General features: G+C 37.9%; 1 long non-coding RNA gene across 2 annotated transcripts; it reads right to left on the bottom strand.

Moving 5' to 3' along the window:
* Positions 1–3,410: 3,410 nt before the first annotated feature.
* Positions 3,411–12,431, bottom strand: LOC111763129 (uncharacterized). 2 transcript variants are annotated; one of them, XR_009185000.2, is made up of 3 exons: positions 7,688–12,431; positions 7,049–7,133; positions 3,411–4,424 (listed from the first exon to the last, which is right to left on the bottom strand). It is a non-coding gene; the product is annotated as an uncharacterized lncRNA (long non-coding RNA). The 2 variants fall into 2 exon arrangements; XR_009184999.2 differs by having other exon boundaries at positions 7,049–7,153; positions 7,688–12,417.
* Position 12,432: the final 1 nt, after the last annotated feature.

Genomic DNA, 12,432 nt, shown 5'->3' with positions numbered 1-12,432 from the left:
CACTATGACCACTGTTTAGTTCTAATTGGTAATATATTGTAAAGAGGAGATTCTAGAGAATACTGCCCATGGTCATCTAGCTAGCTAACGGTGGAAGAAGGATTCACCCCAGAGTGTCTATCCACTGTGAAATACTATCTCTACTCTCTGGAATTTTTTGAGAGTTTCTCTGTAACCTTATTTCTTAGTTTGCCAGGGCTGCTACCACAAATACCACAAATTGGTTAGCTTAAACAACAGAAATTTATTGGCTTACAGTTTTGGAAGCTAGAAGTCCATAATTAAAATATCAGCAGGCTTTCTCCCAGAATCTGAAGCATTCTGGTGCTGGCTTGATCTCTGCCTCCATCACATAATGATATCTGTCTCCTCTGGCTTCCAACTTTTCCTGACTGGCTGATTCTGAATTCCCTTTACTTACAAGGACTTCAGCTATATTGGATTAAGACTCACCCTGATTTAATTTGGCCTCATCCAAATAGGATCTTTGAAGATCCTATTTTGAATGTGTTCAAACCCATAGGACTGGGGTAGGACTTGAATGTGTCTTTGTGGGGGACATGATTCAATCACCACACATTATATAAGCTTATTTTAGCTAAGTTCACTGAGTAACTGAGAAAGTATATTGTTATTAAAATTTAGAGCTTGATATAGGTCTATTAGATTGAAGTTTTCAATTATATTATTAAAATATATTATTTTTAAAAGATGTATTTATTTACTTATTCCCCGCTCCCCCCTCCCCCCACATTTTTTTGCACTCACTGTCTGCTTTTTGTTTCCATTCGCTGTGTGATCTTCTGTCTGCTTGTCTTTTCTTTAGGCGGCACCAGGAACTGATCCCAGGACCTTCCTGAGTAGGAGAGAAGTACTCAATTTCTTGTGCCACCTCAGCTGTCTGGTCTGCTGCATCTCTTATTGTCTCTCCTCTGTGTTTTTTTTGGTTGTTGGGTCATCTTGATGCACTAGCTATCCACACAGGCCAGCACCCCGCTCAGCCATCAGGTCACATGGGCCAACTTGCCTTTACCAGGAAGCCCTGGGAATCAAACCCTGGATCTCCTATATGGTAGATGGGAGCCCAATTGCTTGAGCCACATCTGCTTCCCTAAAATATATTAAAATTAATTTTACTTTAAAAAAATATGGCTACTGTAAATTATATGTACGCTTCTCATATTTATATTGGACAGTTTTGCCCTATACCCTATTTCTTCAATCACTTATTGAACACTTGTTAGTATTTACTAGGTACCAGACCCTGTGTGGCAGCCAGGGAGATATGCTGTTCAGATCACCTTCAGGGGGGCCTGCTGTGGGAAGCATACTTGAGTGATGGCCCCAGCTGTTCCTGCCATGAATGCTGAGGTCACGGGTTCTTTCCCCAACCCTCTCCCACCAAACACGATTCCCAGCCAATGACTGAATGATGGATTTACTAGGACAGGCCCTTTCCTGTCTGTCATAGTTTCTTAGAGCTGCTGTAACAAAGAACCACAAACTGGGTGACTGAAAGCACCAGAAATTTATTGTCTTATAGTTCTGGAGCCTAGAAATCTAAGTCGAGGTGTTGGCAAGGCCATGCTTCTATGCTTCCTCTAAAGACTGAAGAGGTCTGGCTGTGATTTGCTGGCAATCCATGGCATTCTTTGGCTTGTGGCATAACTTAATCACTTAATCTCTGCCTGTTCCATGTCTGTCTTCTCTCTGTGTCCAAATTTTCTCTCCTTATATGGTTACTTGTCATATGGGAGTAGGGCCCACCCTAATCCAGTTTGGCCAAACCTTAATACCTTCAAAGATCTTATTTCAAAATAGGATCACATTCACAAGACCAGGCGTTAGGATTTGAATGTATCTTTGGGGGACACCTTAACACTGCCTGACCTGAAATTCCTCTAGGGAGCAATTTTGGCTCAGGACTCCCATTGTTCTGGCTGAGACTTTTGTAGAACTTCACAGTGATCTAAGCCTCTTCCTACCCAGTCCTCCTTCCCCCTGCCCTTTCACAAGTATCAGATTGGCACTGCAATCTGGAGATTCTCCACACTCACTCCCGCTCCTTTCCCCTTTGTCCTTCACAGGTCTTTTTTTAAACCAATAAATTCTTTGCACTTCTAATTCCATTTTAACATCTACTTCTGTGAGGACCTGAATTGACAAACGCTGTTTTAAGCACTTCACAAATGTTAATTCATTTAATCCCCATAACCACTCTATGAGGCAGGTATAGTCATTATCCCCTTGTTACAAACACCAAAACCAAGGTGCAAAGAGGTTACCTAACTTGTCAGTGGCCAGGCAGTGTTGGACATTTGGACCTGAAGGGTATCAGGAATGAAAGAAAGAGAAAAAGGAGAATGAAGGAAAGAAAAAGAACGAGAGAGCTGGGATCAGGGGGTCTGCGAGTAATAACTCCTCAGACAACTATATAAAGGGGCTCTTTATATACCCCAGTGTATGTGCCAAGAAGCAGGCATGCGTAGCCTATGTGCCAATAAGCACACACACATAGCCTACATGTCATCAAGCAGCAACACATATTAACTATCAGCATTACCCATAGTCTAAGGAATTTAAGAAAATCTTATCTCAAGGTACCAAGTCTAAGTGTTCTATTCACTACAAAAGATATGTGCTCATCTTTTCTTTCAGCCTTTAACAGCTTCATCCCATTTGCTGGGAACTCTTAATTACGACATTCCTTAGGCTGCAAGCGTAGCCATGGAGACAGCATGTCTCTCCTTGAGAGGCCACTGTGCCACAGTTTCCAACATCTTCCCCTTTTTTAGTCGAGGTGACCGTGCCTGTCTTAGGTTGCCCTCCTCTGAGAGTCTTACCCATCATTGACTAGTGGCCAAGCTCTTCGACTTGGGGAAATTATTGAAGTGCTTTTGCTAGCATCAGATTATTCGCATGTCCCATGGCTGTTATGCTTTGCAATTTTCTTCGAAAGCACTGTCCGGCACAGGCAAGAATCGTGAGCAACAGAACAAATACGGTTAACCCTATTCCTAAAGCTGACAGGAAATGCTGTGATTTCCACCAATTAACTGGGTTAAATTTTGTAATATGTGAAATCATATCTGAGAAAATATCCTTATTATTGGCTACATGAAATTGATTTTGAGACATTTCTATTATTTTTCTTTGTAATTCCATTACTTCCAGAGAGATATTACTTTTATGGCCTAGCAAATGATTCTTAATTTTTCCCCATTCTATATCAGATAATTATATGCAAGTGGAGTTATAAAGAAATTACTTTCACTCCAATCACATTTCAATCCCCTTAAGTTTAAATTATACAATTGATCGCCAATATGCAAAACAGCTGATTCTAAATCATTAACCTGATGATTTAACTGTTCATCAATGTGCTCTTGGCTATGACACAAACCACTAGCATTTTTATGCCAATCATGCATGTATTGTTGAGTCTGTACTTTCACATAAAGCTACCATAACAGCAACAGCAGCTGTAATGATTCCAGTCAGTCCCAAAATACTTATAATAAACAGTCCAATAAAGCATTTATTCCATTTCAAGAATTCTTGTGCCATATGTAGCAATAACTGACTTTCAGAAGATGACTGCCAAATCTGTGTCATTCTCACTGGTATCCAGATGCATTTTCTTCTTCTGGCCATCGCTATTGTTTCTTCATCCTGCAACACACTTTCTGATGGACATATATACAATGCACCATTTTCATTAAACTATGAGTCATTCTTAATAGTTATCTTACCATTATGAAAACAAATGGATCTCTAACACAGGCTTTAAGTATTTGTCTGATTAAATGTCAAATACTGTCCTGTCTTATTTATATTTCCCAACCATTCATAAGTAGGGGCAATTCCAAGAAATTTTCCACAAATTCTTTTGCAGGTTATGACTATGAGTGCCATTAGCCCAAGGGGCTGGTATCCATTTTCCTTTGTAATGTTAATAGTTCCTGCCACAATAGCATAAGAAGAGAGCACACAGGCCCAAGGTCCATAGGTAGACACAAGCTGCAAGTTCACAGTTCCAGAATTTGTAAAGTTAGTGTGATGCGTGGCAGCAATTGCCACAGTTCTCAGTGAAGTATTTTAATCTCCGGCCATATTTCCACATTTCCCCCTTTCTGTTTTTGTAAAATAATGAATACAGCTTCAGAAGGTTTGAATAGTGCATCGGGGGGCTCATTCCTCTCAAGAGCAGTAGGGTTCTGATGTCAGTCATTGGCGTAAGCATGAAGGAACTTATGGGGGATGTCTATGAGCTGTTGGTGAGTAATAGGCAGCTGGAACTGCTGGGCTAGGCACCACAAGGTTTGGTACTCATGATGTTCGCCTTTCTGGTGGAGCCACTCTGCCTTTTCTCAGGTTTCAGTGGTAGGCCCTGGATCTTCACAAAGGCATCTGCGTTAACAGTCCTAAAAGGGATGTTAGAGGAGTGGGCAGGGACATGACAGTCACCTGTTACTACTAGCAGGTATCCTGGGTATTTTTTCATAATTTGAGGGTGATTTACAACAGTCCACCATCTCTATCTTGCTTTTAGTATTTGCAATCTACTCCTGGATAGGGATGGCAGTCTTTAGAATGACCAAACACTACTGGGTTAAGTCTTTCACTTTTAGCAAGACCTCTTATGCTGCACACAATTGCCTTTTTATACCGTACTTTTGGCCTCTTTTCAGAATTGTGATTAAAACCCAAGGGGTACTTGTTTAGAATTTTGCCTTTGCCACAAATTCCACCCAAAGCCAATATAGGTGCTTGCTACATCCAATTCATAGGCTAAGTTAATGACCACAATTTACCTTCCTTTTATTATTATTTAAGGCAGCTTGCTGGAGGTTTTCCTACTTCCATGAAGGACTTTTCCCAATTAATACATACAATGGTTTTAACTTTTGAGCTAAATGAGGGATGAAAGATTTTTAGCACTTCAACATTATTACAAACTCTATTATCATGAGAAAACATTGCATTCCATCATTTATAACAGAGGGCATAGTTTCATCCCACCCAACCAAACCACATTTAGGAATTTGATAGAGCAACAGGGACTTTCCTGCCTGTCTCAATTGTTTGCCTAGTTCAGGCTTTTAAGAGAAGATACTATTATCTCTGATGTTTCTTTTCATTATGAAAAAAGGATATTGGTTAACATAATGTCATCAGTAGAGTTTCAGCCACCAAATTTTTCTACACGGCTAGATTATTATCACCATGCCAGGACAGATGGTTGGGCTATGCACACAACCTTGGGGAAGCACTGCAAGAGTCCACTGTTGGGTTTCTACAGGTAGGAGAATGTAGGCTGGCTTGACTTGCCTAAGGAAATACTAAAGAAAGTCTTAGCACGTTTTAAAACAAAGTGATAGTGACATAGTTGGACATTAACTTCTTGCAACAAACTAGCAGTATTTGAGACTGCTGCATACTACAATGTTATTTTATGATAAGAGGTTGTTTTTGTGACACATACCTTTTTATAATAATTAAAATCATAATTAACCACATTGTACTTCTGTTTAATATTATGCTGAAATATTGGTAAATTTATACACTCTTAAGTACTCATTTGAAACTTTTACTCAAACAACTTTAATTAACAGGGGGTTAAAAAATCTTGTTAATTTTATAACACTTTTAAAACTCTATTTAACTTATAACATATTAAATGAACTTAACTGTTAATTTTTTTTTTAAGGTAAAAGAACAAATCTCCTGTAAATAGTTTGAAATAAAAAGAAAGCAGGTTTAAACATTATTTTCCTTTAAAAGAGATAAGATCCTTTTTTCCTTTGAACACTGAGGAAATGATGAGGTTAAAGCACAAGAAGCTGTTTTGATAAAACAGACTTTCTTTGTATACTGATTATTCAGGAAACTTTTACCAAAACAGACTAATGACTTGAGAGGCTTTGAAAAAGGACCAAATTTTTAACTTTGCATTAGTATACTATTTGATACTAAACCTTTTAAAACTTTATAGACAGACCCATCAAATCTTACTCCACTTAAATCATAAAAATTTCTTTTCCATGAACCTTTTACACTTTCAGTATTCATTCAGGTTTTGTCCCACATTTTACTCTTTCCCAATCAATCATTTTATCTTAGGACAAAATTATTACTATTATTTTTAATAATAAAAATACATTCTATATATTCCACATACCAAGTTATCAGGCAAACTTCTTACAACATGTAATTGCCATTAACACTAAACAAGCTGGTTAAAATAATGAACCATTCTTCACTTTAAATACTTAGTAGCCTGCAATACTAGAAACAGTCCCCTAGAAGCAAGTTGGCAGGGGAGGCTGGCCACCAATAAGTTTTCCTGTTATAAAATTACCTTTTATTAGTAGTATTATCAATTTAGGTTTAGTTTAATAATGACTTTTTGGAATTTCCATTTAAATACCTTAATTTAAACAATGCTTCATTAAACTTCTTATAATTATTTATAATTTTAAGACAAATTTTACTTTCAGAGAAAACATTTCCTTACTTAAAGTTACCACAATACCTTCTACAAGTTGCCACATGCATTTAAGTTCCAAGAGTTTATGAAAATTAGCCATCCTACTTTCGGACAAAACACACCTTTTAAAAAAAACTTATTAAATTTCTGTCAGCAGTCCCACAAACTTTTAACCTTTTTAAATATTCATTTAAGTTTTACATCCTTCATTTTATCCTGTGAAGAAAAATAAACTATTCATTTCAATCTAGGCAAAAACTTTTTTATGAAAAGACTTACAGTAATTTTGTTAATCAAGACTTACAATTTTTATTATTGTAGAGATCTTATTAACATTTAAACTTATGTATTAATATAAGTGCTTATTTAATTTTTGGCCATTTGAATAGAGCTCTTTTTAAAAATTTTTACTTATTAATTTTTATTACCATCCGGAGGTATCAAAATATACACTGACATTGAACAAACAGACAAACACAAAACAATTACAGACAAACACAAAACAATTACAACACATTAACAGAAACATACAGTTTACAATTGACTCGTAATTCTTACTTTGTTGGTATAGCTGCTTTGAAGTTCTCCATTATATCACATCTTAGATTGTACTTTTTAAAATTTCTTCTGGAATCCATGTTGCCTGTAACATGCAAGCTTGTGCTTGGAAACATTTTTATTAGTTCTCAGCAATCAGTTAAGATAACTTGAGCAGCATAAATGTAGTTAAGTTCTTACTTAGCAGTTTAGACACACATTTTTGGATTACTACTCTAAGATTATACTGAGCACCTCAAGCTCCTGTTCTTGTTCCAATTTACTTTCTTTCATTTTAAATTTACTTATGGGCTTAGGAAATATAGTAATTTCATCTTTCTCTCCTTCTTCAGACTGTAAAAGATCTATAGCTACCACTACCTGGTGGCATAAGACCCATACTGATAATGGAATGAATTCCCTTTTTTGACATGCTCTCTGTAAAGCTTTCATTACACATCTCCACTGTTTCAAATTTAAAACATTACACCCCTGAGGCTGAAGCCAGCTACAATGCTTTTGTATTAAAGCTAACAATTGTAGTAATTCATAGCTTTTTACAGGCACCCCATTAACTTTCCCTAATGCTTGCAAATATGCTTCCACATGTCCCATTTGATTACCCATTACCCTGATGACTTCGTGGAAAATGTTACTTACTTGAAAGAAGACTCAAGTCACACTGCTTTGGACGTTACATGACCCTCAAAGAGGTCTTTTCCGCGGTTCCCAATACTGATTTGGAAGACTCACTAACTTCTTCGGGCCCCACGCTGGGGCACCAGATGTTGGAGATTTGGACCCGAAGGGTATCAGGAATGAAAGAAAGAGAAAAAGGAGAGTGAAAGAAAGAAAAACATTGGAATCAGGGGGTCTGCGAGTAATAACTCCTCAGACAACTTTATTGTTTACAAGGGGCTCTTTATATACCCCAGTGTATGTGCCAAGGAGCAGGCATATGTAGCCTACGTGCCAATAAGCACAAACACATATCCTACATGTCACCAAGCAGCAACACATATTAACTATCAGCATTACCCATAATCTAAGGAATTTAAGAAAATCTTATCTCAAGGTACCAAGTCTAAGTGTTCTATTCACTACAAAAGATATGTGCTCATCTTTTCTTTCAGCCTTTAACAGCTTCGTCCCATTTGCTGGGAACTCTTAATTACTACATTCCTTAGGTTGCAAGCGTAGCCATGGAGACAGCATGTCTCTCCTTGAGAGGCCACTGTACCTCAGTTTCCAACAAGGCAGCACTTAAAGGCCAGGTTTGAACCCTGTCTGGCTCCAGCATCCATTCACTTAATCACCACAAGCAGCTGCCTTTTTGGTCTTTCGTGGGACAGCATTCATTTCTGCATGCGTTAATGATGGCATGATAGAAGGTATTTTGGTTGATAGTGATTGTATGATGCTAAATAGAGCTCACTGGACAAGAAAGTGCATGGTGATCTGCATACTAGCTTTCTTTGGCTGAGAGAAGGGAAGTACTCATAGCATGGGAGAAATGATATTAATATCAGTAAATACATTCAGTATGACAATAAGAATAGCATTTGATGTTATTTAATTCTAATGTATTATATTAATTAAATTTAAATGTTTAATAAGTATCACTAATATACATTAATACCAGGACATTATATACTTTCATATATTTATTAATATTTATAATTTTAGACACTGTTTCAGAGTCAGCATTAGAATGCTTTTACATTCTATGCTTTTACATTAATACCAGGACATTATATACTTTCATATATTTATTAATATTTATAATTTTAGACACTGTTTCAGAGTCAGCATTAGAATGCTTTTACATTCAATGCTTTTACATATGTACATCTTGTGAAGTGAAAAACACTGAATAGTAATTGAGGTATGAACTTTCTGTCTGTGTTGTTTTTTAAGGAATAGTCTATGTACATAGAAAAGTTCTGAAAGCAAACAAAACACAATGTTAACAGCAGTTCCCTCTGGTGTACAAATAGGAGATGGTAAAGGAGTTTAGGGGTTATTTTTCACTTTTTAACTTTCTGTACTGTGTGCATTTTAGTAATGAGACTGCATTTCTTCTTTAATACAAAAAAATTCCCTTAAAACTAAATTTTAATGTTAACCAATATTATCATGAATAAAAATATTGATAAACATAATCTCATTTTATCTTCACTCTGTGAAGTATAAAAAGGCAGGTATTATCTCCTTATTACATGTAAGAATTTATTTATACTCTTTTTATCATTGCAGTGCATACTCTATGAGAAAGCATGGTGTATCTGTGATTATCATTTTTCTCATTCATATATTTTTTTAAGACTTATTTATTCCCCCTCCCTTGTTATTTGTGCTCGCTGTCTTCTTTGTGTCCATTAGCTGTACATTCTTCTGTGTCTGTTTGTCTTCTCTTTAGGCGGCCCTGGGAACAGATTCTGGGACCTTCTGGAGTGGGAAAGAGGTGCTCAATCTCCTGCACCACCTCATCTCCCTGGTCTGCTGCATTTCTTATTGTTTCTACTCTGTGTCTCTTTTTGTTGCATCATCTTGCTGCACCAGCTCTCTACCTGCGCCAGCTTGCTGCGTGGGCCAGCACTTGGCTCAGGGCCAGCTCACTGGGCAGGCTAGTACTCCATGTGGGCCAGCTCACCACTTGGGTCAGCTTGCCTTTACCAGGAGGCCCTGGGAATCAAACCCTGGATCTCCCATACGGTAGATGGGAGCCCAATTGCTTGAGCCACATCCGCTTCCCTCTCATTCATATTTGAGAGATATTTGTTCATTCATTCACTTAACAAGTATCTATTATTTATTATGTGTCAGGTTCTAATAATGTTTTAGCACCAAACCTTGAGGATTACAGTGGTGAATAAAGAGACAGGTTTTCCTCTCTCATGGAACTATATTCTCATTGAGAGGTGGAAAGAAGTCATATAATAAGCAAATAAACACATTAAATTAATATTATAAAGAGAATGAGGGTGGACTATGATGGAGAATGACAGGGTGGCCTCTTTAGACAGAGTGGGGAAAGTTTTTGGAGGTTCAAGGACAAGACGGAGTCATGAAGACTGCTGGGATAAGTAATCTAGGCAGATAAAACAGCTAAAATCAAGATCCTACGGCAGGACATATTCAGGGAACCACTGGAGTGTAGGGGGATGGGGAGGAGGAGAGTGGTAATGAAGAAGAATGCAGAGTTAGGAAGGGTCAGGTCACGTAAGATTTTGTCAGTGAGAAAAGGAATTGAAGGAATTTGGATTTAATTTTAATTGTCTTGGAAAGCAATTACGAGTGTGTGTGTGTGTTTTAAGGACAGATAGTTTACTCTTGTGTGTAAGGGAGCAAGAGAGGATTCAGGGGGATGTTAGGAACCCACTATAGTTGTAGAGACAAGATATGATGGAACCTTGGACTACTTGGCTGTGGAGATGGAAATTAGTGTTCAGACTTGGAATATGATTTGGAGGTAGCATTTATAGGACTTGCTGTTGGAGAAGATGAGGAGGGGGTGAATGAGAGAGCACTCAAGAATTTTGGCTTCCTCAACCAGGTGAACTTTAGGGCTCTGTACTGAAATGGAAGAGCAGGAAACGGAGAATCAAGACTTCTAATTTTTGGTCACATTATGTTTGAACTGCCTATTAAATATCTAACACGGAGATGTCAAGCAAGTAATTGAATACATATGTCTGATGTTCCCAGGAGGCTGAGGGCTGGAATGACAGGCATATTGATGGCTTTTAAATCCAGGTTGAGGTTATATGAAAGAGTGTGTAATATGAAGAGAAAGAAGTGGGACAGAAGAGAAGGAAGGGGACAATACAGCCTCCCAATGCATGCCATTGTCTGGAAGGCAAATAGAGGGGGGAGACCAGTGAAGAAATCTGAGAAGGTGCTACTAGTGAGGAAGGAGAAAAATAAGCAAGTGTAGTGCCACAGAAGGCAAAAAAATAAAGTATTTAAAGAAAGAGGCATGATCACTGTAGAAAGCTGCTTGGAGTCAAGCAAGATAAATACAGAGAAGCAACCACTGGCTTTGTTAACTTGGAGACCACTGGTGTCCTTGAGGAGGGGAGCTCTCTGGAGGGGTGAGGGAGTTGGCCAATTGGAGTGAGTTTAGGAGAAAATGTGAGGTGAGGAAGTACAATGACTATTCTCATTTGACTGATCAATACTTTCCAAAGGGCAGTGTATGTTTTGGTTTGCATTTATATTTACAAATGTTTGAGGGAAAATTTCTATGTGCCTAGTTCTGTGCTGAATTTCTAATATAGGGGGGTATTATATCTGAATAAAGCAATTTGAATTCAGCCTCACTTTCGTTTCTGCAAACAGTCTTGATTGAAGTAGTCCTGTGCTCCATAACAGAACATTAAAATAGTTTTAGTTGCTTAGTTGATAAATAAAACTGCCCAATTTGTTTTCAAGTGAAAAATGAAGCCTGAAACTATAACTAAAAGTTTAAGAATTAACAAATAATTATGACAACAAAATCACTAAATAGATTCTTTTATTTTATAAAATAGCAAAAGGTTACTATCTGAAATTGCTGAAACTGGCTGGTTTAGCCTAGACCTGTTATTCTGATGGTCATTCTAAACAGGTCTCATCCCTGTTTATGGTTATCCCTTGTGCATACTTACTATTTGATGGTAATTCTAGACAGAACTTACCCTTGTTTAGGGTTATTTCAGAACTAGGCTCACCCTTGTGTATATTTGCCATTGTGATGGTAACCACTTTATTTTCTTGTTTGAATCCATAAAAACTCCCGCTCTGCGTGAAGGCAGAGACACCCCCATCTTCTGTCCTGCCTGGGTTAATAAACCTGCTTTCTCTCATGACCATCCCCTCGCATGGACTCCAATTCATCTGTCCGGACAAGAACCCTGCAGGGTTTACCTCATACCTACTGTAATTTAAAAAACCAGGGATAATATACATACTAAAATTCATTAAGAGCACTAAACGTACATGTAATGATCAATGCTCTTTTTAACATATGTACACACCCGTGTAATCATTGTTCGGACTAAAATAGCACCTCATTGCGTTCCCTCGTGCACCTTTGCAATCCTCCATTAGGAAACCAATATTCTAACTCACTTAAGCGTCCATTAGTTTTACTACAAAATTTCTCAAAGGAAACAAATGAAAGCTTTAAGGGATGTTTACTTGGAAACTGTTTTAATCATTTATCACTTGCCTTAAGTGAAAACTCCAACCATTTGGCGCCAAAATTCTGGCACAGACTTTTACGCCACTCTTTCCACTTCCTACTCCACGTCCTCTCTTCTGCTCTTTTTCTTCTCAGCCACTCTGGGGCACGTGCGGCGGGAGAATTGGAAGCCGCCGGGAGTTGAAAGAGGCCGGCTTGCGGTCATGCGCACTAGGGAGAG

The sequence above is a fragment of the Dasypus novemcinctus genome, chromosome 3, assembly GCF_030445035.2.
Source record: "Dasypus novemcinctus isolate mDasNov1 chromosome 3, mDasNov1.1.hap2, whole genome shotgun sequence".
Lineage (NCBI taxonomy): Eukaryota > Metazoa > Chordata > Mammalia > Cingulata > Dasypodidae > Dasypus > Dasypus novemcinctus.
This window is presented reverse-complemented; position numbering and strand designations above follow the sequence as displayed.